Here is an 11,040-nt window from a genome sequence, read left to right as displayed (position 1 = left end):
TACATGGGTGAAAGTCAAGACTTATTTTATTCTGTTGTTATTAAGACAAAAGGTGTCATACTTACATCAAGTTGGAACGTCAAGTAGAGAGAGAAATCAGAATAGGATACAGAATTATGTATCATTGTCTTATATCCACTATATGGAAGACTCTCTATGCACTGCTGCGAACTTGACATAATACTTCTTTTGTGTTGTTACTCTTCGATAAATTGCAATGTTATCTTCGGCACTTTGTCGATACATTAAGCACTTCACATCTTTTATTTCATATACGTAAAATAAAATAGAAATATGTTTAAAATAGGTAACGGCTCTAACAGGAGGGCTACAACGATCACGGCTGGGATTTCCTCTACCAGGTTGTTGAAGTATTTTGCTGAACAGAACGATGTTCTACGACAGCCCATCCATCTCATATACTTTTTTGTCAACAATCTACTGCCACCTTGCCCCCAGCAGCGGAAATGTGAATGAGTGCTAAATAAAGAGAACAGAAGCGGTAGAAGTTCAGATGTCATTGCTGCGATAAACGTCGATCCTAAATGAGGAATAACACAGGATCGTGGGGAGAATTCCACGTGGCAGTTATTTAAGACCACATCACATCCACTTTTATCAGACACTAAGCGAACATAGTTTGCAGACCAGAACCGCTATTTGTGTCTCATTTCTAAGTAAAAATCTGGCCTTTACAACGGTGATACTGTGAACTGAAACGGCCACAATGCTCACTCCTTATCAGAAGGGAGGCAACGGCCTTGCCGCAGTGGATACACCGGTTCCCGTGAGATCACCGAAGTTAAGCGTTGTCGGGCGTGGTCGGCACTTGGATGGGTGACCATCCAGGCCACCATGCGCTGTTGCCATTTTTCTGGGTGCACTCCGCCTCGTGATGCCAATTGAGGAGCTACTCGACCGAATAGTAGCGGCTTCGGTCAAGAATACCAACGACCGGGAGAGCGGTGTGCTGACCCCACGCCTATCCGCATCCTCCACTGAGGATGACACGGCGGTCGGATTGTCCCGGTAGGCCACTCGTGGCCTGAAGACGGAGCGTGTTTTGATCAGGAGGGAACACCGCAGGAGTAGCGCAGCGAGCTACTCTGGAGCATAAACAGGTGGTGTGGACTCACCCGTAATATAGGTGGTATCACAAGGCATTTTCTCAATTGTTAGCCTGAGTTTGAGTTTCACCAATGTGTACTGACAACTGCTAGAAAGAGTTCCGCTAAAGCACGGCTGTTTGTGTGGCTACTGTAAGGCGCGTGTCCAGCATGTATTTCCTCGGATGTTTGGCATACCTCAAATCAAATTTGTCCTGTGTGAAGGATTGGTAGAGTAGAGCCGCTGGTTCGACCACCACACGGTCGCCAGGTTCATCCCCCCCCCCCCCCCAACTCCCCGTAGATCATCCGTTACGGGAACGCATTAAAGACATTGTGTATCAACACTGTCTTACAGAGCGGGACGTTTGAAAGGGAATTCACGAGGCGTGCCGGAGCGAGAAGCAGAGGTACACCTGGGTACTCAGAGTGTACGGCTGCGCTTGGGACAGAGTAGGACACATTCTGAACTCCCGTTACCACAGAACGAAACAGAAAAAACGGGGTATTTTGTAATCATTGCCTACAAGCGTTAATATTGCAAATAAAGATTATTCAACGTTAAAGGTCTTTCGATATCACCGAAACGTTGCGAAATACAAAAAGATTTGTTTTAGAAAAGCAGTTTTCAACTGTTTTAAACTTCCTCTCTGTTCCCAAGTGCAGTTCGATTTATTTATTTTCCAGCAATTTACTGGCTACCGAAATATGAACAGAATGCATATGAAACAGAGTTTGCATGTCTTTATACGTGACTGAAACTCGAACTTACTCACGGTTATCGACTTGGGGAATTTTTATCGAAATATTGCCTTCGCTTTTGTGTAGGTTCATGTCTGAGACATTCATTAAGGTATTAACATTTTAGTTGGAATCCTTTTATACTCGTATGTTAAACACTTCATTTAACTGGAAATACACTCCTGGAAATTGAAATAAGAACACCGTGAATTCATTGTCCCAGGAAGGGGAAACTTTATTGACACATTCCTGGGGTCAGATACATCACATGATCACACTGACAGAACCACAGGTACATAGACACAGGCACAGAGCATGCACAATGTCGGCACTAGTACAGTGTATATCCACCTTTCGCAGCAATGTAGGCTGCTATTCTCCCATGGAGACGATCGTAGAGATGCTGGATGTAGTCCTGTGGAACGGCTTGCCATGCCATTTCCACCTGGCGCCTCAGTTGGACCAGCGTTCGTGCTGGACGTGCAGACCGCGTGAGACGACGCTTCATCCAGTCCCAAACATGCTCAATGGGGGACAGATCCGGAGATCTTGCTGGCCAGGGTAGTTGACTTACACCTTCTAGAGCACGTTGAGTGGCACGGGATACATGCGGACATGCATTGTCCTGTTGGAACAGCAAGTTCCCTTGCCGGTCTAGGAATGGTAGAACGATGGGTTCGATGACGGTTTGGATGTACCGTGCACTATTCAGTGTCCCTCCACGATCACCAGTGGTGTACGGACAGTGTAGGAGATCGCTCCCCACACCATGATGCCGGGTGTTGGCCCTGTGTGCCTCGATCGTATGCAGTCCTGATTGTGGCGCTCACCTGCACGGCGCCAAACACGCATACGACCATCATTGGCACCAAGGCAGAAGCGACTCTCATCGCTGAAGACGACACGTCTCCATTCGTCCCTCCATTCACGCGTGTCGCGACACCACTGGAGGCGGGCTGCACGATGTTGGGGCGTGAGCGGAAGACGGTCTAACGGTGTGCGGGACCGTAGCCCAGCTTCATGTAGACGGTTGCGAATGGTCCTCGCCGATACCCCAGGAGCAACAGTGTCCCTAATTTGCTGGGAAGTGGCGGTGCGGTCCCCTACGGCACTGCGTAGGATCCTACGGTCTTGGCGTGCATCCAAGCGTCGCTGCGGTCCGGTCCCAGGTCGACGGGCACGTGCACCTTCCGCCGACCACTGGCGACAACATCGATGTACTGTGGAGACCTCACGCCCCACGTGTTGAGCAATTCGGCGGTACGTCCACCCGGCCTCCCGCATGCCCACTATACGCCCTCGCTCAAAGTCCGTCAACTGCACATACGGTTCACGTCCACGCTGTCGCGGCATGCTACCAGTGTTAAAGACTGCGATGGAGCTCCGTATGCCACGGCAAACTGGCTGACACTGACGGCGGCGGTGCACAAATGCTGCGCAGCTAGCGCCATTCGACGGCCAACACCGCGGTTCCTGGTGTGTCCGCTGTGCCGTGCGTTTGATCATTGCTTGTACAGCCCTCTCGCAGTGTCCGGAGCAAGTATGGTGGGTCTGACACACCGGTGTCAATGTGTTCTTTTTTCCATTTCCAGGAGTGTAGAAAACACTAAGCTTTAACAGGTACTATGAAATTGTTGAGTGATGTAAATGCAATGTACCAATTTGTTTCTTAACAAGAAATCTGCAAAGTTAGTGACTCTCATGGACATAATAATTCTGTACTGAAACGAATACAATCTGTCGATAAAATCTCTACAAGGGGACAAAGTAAATCGAAACTGATTATAGCTTCCAGTTTCTGTCATAGAGATGTTACTGTGCTGTAAACTCACGTATGAAAGGCATGCAGACTGTGTTTCCTATGCATTGTGTAAGTATTTCGGCAGCCACATCCGGAATTGGTCAAACCTAACAGAATAAGTTTAATAAGATAATATTATTCTTTGTTGTAAATCGTTCCGCTTTTTATGCACATGTGCTCCTACAATGTGGTTTTATCTGGAAGAGAAACATGACGGTAGAGATTGGGACCATCACTTTCTTAAACGTGTAGTAGCAGGAAGTTAAAAAACTGACGGCTACGAATTGTAACTAAACCAGAGCCACTGACTCAGTCGGAGAAAATAGTTTTACGTCATAATTTGGCTGAATAGAGAGATAAGCTCACAATACACATCCTGAAGCTCCAATGATCGGTTAATTTAGTAATGGGAGGAAGAGTAGGGGGAAAACAATAGGGAGAGACGTGGCTAGAATACATAGATAAGGTTCATATGTATGTATGTTGCAACAGTTATGCAGATATTTTCGGACTGTTACAACAACAATAATCTGACGAATGATTTGATGCGTCTGTGCATGCTACTCTATCCCATATGACGAAAAATATCATGCATATATGACCAAATGCCTGAAACAGTTATCTGGTAAACCATTCCAGTTGCTGGTTTCCTATCTAACGGCTTCCAGGGGCAAAAAAAATTTGATTATCATATTTTTGAGGCGAGGATGGCCAGCCGTGTCTTCGGAGCAGATGCTCACCACGCCCAAACCCCTACGGGAATAGGCGAAATGACTCGAGTAAAGAGGATAAAGGGCAGGGAGCACTATATTCGAAGTGTGTGGAAGCAGGAGTCCTGGTCCAGCACAAATTGTCATCTCTGGCCATTGATTTAAATCAATGCCCACTCGGAGCCAATGTCTGTAATTCCTTTACGTCTTAATTTCATTTTGAGTCTCTCATATAATTAGTGAATGAATTTAAAATTTTTAAATGCTTTCCTAGTCCACTCCTTAACAGATAACATTTTACGTTAAGGGTGTAACACAATAAGTCAAGAATAAAAATAAGAAATTGAGTATGTCTTCAGACAGCACATCGGCAACTCACGGCGTGCAAATTACCCAGAATATATTCGTCCTGTAATTGAGAATGAGCGCGCTAAGCTACTTCTAACAAACTTTACTCATAATTTCAAAGGTTTTTTAAGCTTTATTTTCTCTTTCATGTCCTTCAGAGAAAAACTAAAAGAAAAAGATGTCTTTTGCTGTATGTTCCCCGTTCATCCAGTACAGGTTCAGTACCAGGCATGACGTTTTAATTTATTACTTCTTTACCACCAACTCTATTCGTGACACAGTTTGCAGACAGTATCCACAAATACCACCGAACGCACTTGCAAAATTATATTACTGTACGACAACAGTTCAGGAGATATGACGTCATAAGTACTGAGATACGTGGAAACTAGCTCTTCTTCGAATTGAGTGACACGTACCCAGGCTACACGCATCCAATGGCTGACAGTGACAGCACTCGGCGACTCAAAACAAATTTCGAACATGATCTAAAACCTTTTCTCAACATTTCTCACTTAATGCTCAAGGTCAGATGTTTAACACATTAGCTCATCTGCAATTGATCAAAATGTTCAAATGTGTGTGAAATGTTACGGGACTTAGCTGCTAAGGTCTTACGCACTACTTAACCTAAAGTATTCTAAGGACAAACACACACACCCATGGCCGAGGGAGGGCTCGAACCTCCGTCGGGACCAGCCGCACAGTCCATGACTGCAGAGCCCCAGACCGCTCGGCTAATCCCGCGCGGCAAGCAACCGGTGATGACGAATGAATAAATGAAAGTTCAGTAAAGGCGTGGACTAAATACGCGAACATAGTTCGAAATATGCAAGCTGTTCAACACACAGCAGCAAACTTAACTCTGAAACGAGGGTAACAACAGCGGAAATTCTGCATGTCGAGTAAGGTCTTCAGCTCTGACTGTTAAGTCACGACCTGTTCCGCATTCTTAAAATGCATCATGAGCTGATCCGTGCATTGGAGGAATAACACATTAACTCATGGGACTAACCAATTTAAAAAAAAAAAGTAATCATATTTAGATAAGGCCGCTAAGAATAGGGTAGTAATATTATCTTTTAAATCATTGTAGTACATAGGAAAAACAGTTACAGCAAAGTTCCATCGCTGATCGTCAGAGCAATAATTATAAGTAACTCGCTCTGAAGCTGTGTTATGATTGGACCAGGAAAACAACCTATAAAATATGGGGCGTACCTGAGTAACTAAGAAAAATTTGCCAGGCGCAAGGAGGACTCCTACATTGAGCATTCCGTACAAACTTAATTACGTATACAGGCAGCTTATTTACTCCGGGAATCGAGAAACGCAACGAATTTTGCCTGTTTTAGTCGCTGATACTGACACGATATCGGTCCTAGGAAGTCCAAGACTTTCAAGAATGTTTTAATTTAAAGTTTGAAGTATGATAACAAATTACAAAAGAAATACTTTTTGTTTTATATAATTAAAAATTAACAGTTCTCCTATCTCTTCCTTTCCTTGTTCTGTGAAATTTTGCTTCTTGCCAAATTTCATTATTCTACATCAACGGGAAGTACCCCACAGGTTTTAATGAGTGTCTGCGAGTATCAAAGTATGTGACATAAAAGGCCGTACCTTTGGCTGCGCTGACCTAGAAGCTTTAACATTTTACGCAACTGGGGGACCATAGATCTCAGTATGTTACGTAAACTTGAACTTGATGTGTGTCTCTATTCCTGAAAGAGATGGGTCTTAACAGACGGAGGCTCGGACAGGCAGTCGGATAGTTAATAAAAAAAAAAAAGTGCCCTGTGATATACTCACAAATTACGAGTGTCGTTCAATAAGAAATGCCTCACATTATTTTCTCAGAACGTATTTATCTCTAAGACTCATTATTTGGTGACAATATACGTCAACATGTCCTGTCCATGTCTTATTTTTCTACATAGTCTCCATCACGTTCCATAGCTGGACGCCAACGTTGTGGAAGAGCGTGTATTCCCTGCTGATCATGGCGCTCTCTTTCTGCTTTTCCTGAGACTGTGACTTTCTTTACCCACTGCTCAACTGTCCTCCTGTCTACTACAGCATCCGCACAGACTCCATACAAACGTTTATGGATGTTCACCGCAGTTTCTTTTTCTGCACACGAGAATTTAATAACAGCACGCTGCTTGTAACGTGAGTCGTATGTAGACGCCATTTTGACGCTGTATTGCGGCTGTACCATCTGCCAGAACGGTTCGAAAATTCACCGGCGCACACAATCATAGAACGTGAAGCACCAACAAGGTCGTTTGTCTATGTATATTAATGGATTTTTTTTAATGTGGTGCAATACTTATTGAACGGCCCTCGTAGTAATTTCAAAATTTTCCATTTTTCTTCTACTGTGAAACCTTGCTTCTTGATAAATTTCACGATTCTAGACCAACTGGAGGTACCCTATAGAATCAAAATGTGACATAAATGGCCGTACCTTCTTACTGCATTGACTTACAAGCTTGCATGCAGAATTTTTACACCGCCAGTGTCCCGAAGACCTTAGTATGTGACATAAATGTTCATTTGATACATCTACCGTAAGCAAAGTTCAATAAACGTAGCCTAACGTAAAATATGAAAGCTTGCATGCAGAATTTTTACACCGCCAGTGTCCCGAAGACCTTAGTATGTGACATAAATGTTCATTTGATACATCTACCGTAAGCGAAGTCCAATAAACGTAGCCTAACGTAAAATATGAAAGCTTGCATGCAGAATTTTTACACCGCCAGTGTCCCGAAGACCGTAGTATGTGACATAAATTTTCATTTGATACATCTACCGTAAGCAAAGTCCAATAAACGTAGCCTAACGTAAAATATGAATCAGATAAAAAAGAAGTACGGCAGATTCCTACTTGAAGTTAGGCGATGTTTCTAGGACTTTGCTTATTCGTATGTTCTTACCGCACCTACGGTTTTTCCGATTTTTTCCGTTCGCCCTAGTTACTGAGGTATGCCCTTACTTTATAGGTTGCTTCTCGGGCCCAATCATTTTAATTTAGACCTCCGCTTTACAGTGAGTTACTTATTTTCATTGCTGTGGTCATCAACAACGGGGCTTGGCTCCAACTGCTTTTCCTGTACACTACAGCGATGTGAAGGGTAATGTGAGAATGCTATTTTTCGTGGCGTTATATGATTATGATTACTTAAATTCAAAACTGGATATTCCGAAGAGTAAACATGTTATTCTCCAATCTGCAAATCACCTGATGACGCATTTTAAGAATGCGTAACTGGTCGTCACAGGGGAAGATTTATTATTGGACAAACTTAACACAGTGATTATAGGATATTTCTTGTCCACAAAATGTGTGGACTTCAGATGAACAGAATGCATTTTTTTTCCGATGCCAGCACTTCGTCAACGTTACACTAATTTCTGCTTCTCCTTGTGTGTCCATGGGAACGTTACAAAAAATATTACACACTCGCCGTGGAACTGTGATCTTTCTTAAGGCCCCCGCTGAAATCTGCTTTCCTCCAAGTGACAAACCAGTTAATCCTAGTGTTTGAGGGGGGCGTATTTTCGCGTGATATACAACGTGGGAGCCACAAAGGGGCCGGCGACAGTTCCTGCCCTGCTCGCGAGGAAAGCGCCGCTAAATCATAAAGTAGTCCCTCTCTCCTTTCTGCGTCCCTCCCGGGCAGCAGTGTGGGCGGATCCGCCGCCGCTGACTCGAAGGCGTGAATCTGCGACGCCGGAAGCAGCGGTGGCGGCCTCGCGCGGCGCTTGTTTGCGCGCTCTTCCGGCGCCGCCGGAAACTATTAGCGCCCTGCGACGGTGGCGCCGCAGTTTGTCACTGCGGCCGTGCGCAAGCGCTCGCCTGGCTTTAATCCCGCGCCAGACTGCCTGGCGTTAAGGTCTGTGCCTTCGGAGCAGAGGAGCCTCTGCGGCACACGAGCGGCTGTCTGCGGAAGTCACCAACCATGAAGTGCCCGCTAAGAAGTAGAAAGGCACGTAAGAGTGCTGATGTGACGTATAGGGCCGACTAGCGTTTTTCTTGTAGGATCAAAATGTTAATTTAAGATATTTTTCTTGAAATTGACAGAGGTGCTGTCGAGTATTAATGAATAGTAATATACATATACTGATCAAGGGCTCTGAGCACTATGGGACTCATCATCTTAGGTTGTAAGTCCCCTAGAACTTAGAACTACTTAAACCTAACTAACCTAAGAACATCACACACACCAATGCCCGAGGCAGGATTCGAACCTGCGACCGTAGCAGTCCCGCGGTTCCGGACTGCAGCGCCAGAACCGCACGGCCACCGCGGCCGGCATATACTGATCAGACAAAACATTACCACCAATGCCAGCCCCGACACTGGATGCTGCCTGGGCGCGTTGCGGGCACGTAACGCAGTAACAAGAGTAAGCGCAGCAGATACGGGAAATAATTTGAGATAAGCGACTATGACAAATGGCACATTATTATTACGCAGAGCCTTTAACGAATATCTCGAAACCGGCGACCCGAGTTCGAGTCTCGGTCGGGCACACAGTTTTAATCTGCCAGGAAGTTTCATATCAGCGCACACTCCGCTGCAGAGTGAAAATCTCATTCTGGAAACATCCCCCAGGCTGTGGCTAAGCCATGTCTCCGCAATATCCTTTCTTTCAGGAGTGCTAGTTCTGCAAGGTTCGCAGGAGAGCTTCTGTAAAGTTTGGAAGGTAGGAGACGAGGTACTGGCAGAAGTAAAGCTGTGAGTACCGGGCGTGAGTCGTGCTTCGGTAGCTCAGATGGTAGAGCACTTGCCCGCGAAAGGCAAAGGTCCCGAGTTCGAGTCTCGGTCGGGCACACAGTTTTAATCTGCCAGGAAGTTTCATATCAGCGCACACTCCGCTGCAGAGTGAAAATCTCATTCTGGAAACATCCCCCGGCTGTGGCTAAGCCATGTCTCCGCAATATCCTTTCTTTCAGGAGTGCTAGTTCTGCAAGGTTCGCAGGAGAGCTTCTGTAAAGTTTGGATGGTAGGAGACGAGGTACTGGCAGAAGTAAAGCTGTGAGTACCGGGCGTGAGTCGTGCTTCGGTAGCTCAGATGGTAGAGCACTTGCCCGCGAAAGGCAAAGGTCCCGAGTTCGAGTCTCGGTCGGGCACACAGTTTTAATCTGCCAGGAAGTTTCATATCAGCGCACACTCCGCTGCAGAGTGAAAATCTCATTCTGGAAACATCCCCCAGGCTGTGGCTAAGCCATGTTTCCGCAATATCCTTTCTTTCAGGAGTGCTAGTTCTGCAAGGTTCGCAGGAGAGCTTCTGTAAAGTTTGGAAGGTAGGAGACGAGATACTGGCAGAAGTAAAGCTGTGAGTACCGGGCGTGAGTCGTGCTTCGGTAGCTCAGATGGTGGAGCACTTGCCCGCGAAAGGCAAAGGTCCCGAGTTCGAGTCTCGGTCGGGCACACAGTTTTAATCTGCTAGGAAGTTTCAATCTAAGACATGCTGACAGCTGTGAACCCCCCCCCCCCCCTCCCCCACATACTTTTGTGCTCGATCTCTTCCCCGAAGGCGACTTCATCTTTCAGCAATATAATTTCCGTGTCTCGGAGCGGGTGGTTTGAGGATAATTATAGTGAACTCACGTTCATGTCTCGGCGACAAAAGTCTCCTGGAGTAAATCCTACGGAAACCATCTGGGCCGCTATCTGGCGCCATCACCGCGTTCGCAAATAACCAGGTCGGTATTTACATGGATTGAATGATCTGTGCGTAGACATCCAATGCCAAGTACCGCCGCAAACCTAACAACGAACCATCGAACCCCTGAAACGCAGAATCAGTGATATCTTTCATTTCAAAGACGGCCAAACAAACTATTAAGCAGTTGGTCATAATGTTTTGGTTGAATTTTCTCGTTTTGATACTACTGAAAGGCGATCTGTTTTAATTGTTAAAAGCCAATCAGTAGCCAAGGTCGCATAAAAATGTTATTTATTTAAGACAATCGGTTTCAATAGGCTTTGCAGCCATCTTCAGGTCGTCAAAATCTTTTGTTGTAAACATTTTACGCTGAACCTCACACACAAGATGTCAAGTGGATAAAATTCAGCACATTATAGAATGTCATCGATAAAATTTTAAAATCATAAAGCACTATGTGCAAAAGCTCATGCCCATACACATATCGCTTCCAGATGGTTGTTACGCCAGACAACAAGGTGGTATACCGTAGCACAGCTGTTTACATATGCTGGACATATTCTAATCAGTCCGAATCCACTTTAAATGGCGTATAAGGTATCTTATACGGTATTTGAAGTGGATTTACTTTGTTTTTAACTGCACTCTTCTAT

General features: G+C 45.3%; 1 pseudogene; it reads left to right on the top strand.

Annotated features, from left to right (window-relative positions):
• Positions 1 to 751: 751 nt before the first annotated feature.
• Positions 752 to 869, top strand: LOC126089578 (5S ribosomal RNA; annotated as a pseudogene).
• The last annotated feature ends 10,171 nt before the right edge of the window (positions 870 to 11,040 follow it).

This window comes from Schistocerca cancellata, chromosome 6, assembly GCF_023864275.1.
Source record: "Schistocerca cancellata isolate TAMUIC-IGC-003103 chromosome 6, iqSchCanc2.1, whole genome shotgun sequence".
In the NCBI taxonomy this organism is placed as follows: Eukaryota; Metazoa; Arthropoda; class Insecta; order Orthoptera; family Acrididae; genus Schistocerca; species Schistocerca cancellata.
Note: the sequence above shows the minus strand (reverse complement) of the source record. Positions and strands in the feature narration are given on the sequence as shown.